Raw genomic sequence first — 270 nt, 5'->3', positions numbered from 1 at the left:
GGGGCGCGCCGTCGCTCGGCTCAGTTCGTGCGCGACCCCCACGCATCGCGCGTCCTCCGACGATCCGAGCGCGCGATCTGCTGCCTCCGACACGCACACCTAACCGCGGAGAGGTACATATCTACCGAGGCACACGATAAACCCGACGAAGGAGATAGAAAGAGAGGAACGGAAAGAACGAGAGAGAGAGGACAAGGAGAGAGAGGAAGCGGTGAAGAAAGAAAGGGACGGAGGACACGGAACGACAAATAGGCGCGCGGTCGCGCGCGC

General features: G+C 62.2%; 1 protein-coding gene across 1 annotated transcript in view; it reads left to right on the top strand.

Moving 5' to 3' along the window:
* Positions 1-270, top strand: part of LOC100749649 (dendritic arbor reduction protein 1-like) — a 38,038-nt gene that overhangs the window by 30,166 nt on the left and 7,602 nt on the right.

Source organism: Bombus impatiens, unplaced genomic scaffold (genome assembly GCF_000188095.3).
Source record: "Bombus impatiens unplaced genomic scaffold, BIMP_2.2 scf_0452, whole genome shotgun sequence".
Classification (NCBI taxonomy): domain Eukaryota; kingdom Metazoa; phylum Arthropoda; class Insecta; order Hymenoptera; family Apidae; genus Bombus; species Bombus impatiens.
This window is presented reverse-complemented; position numbering and strand designations above follow the sequence as displayed.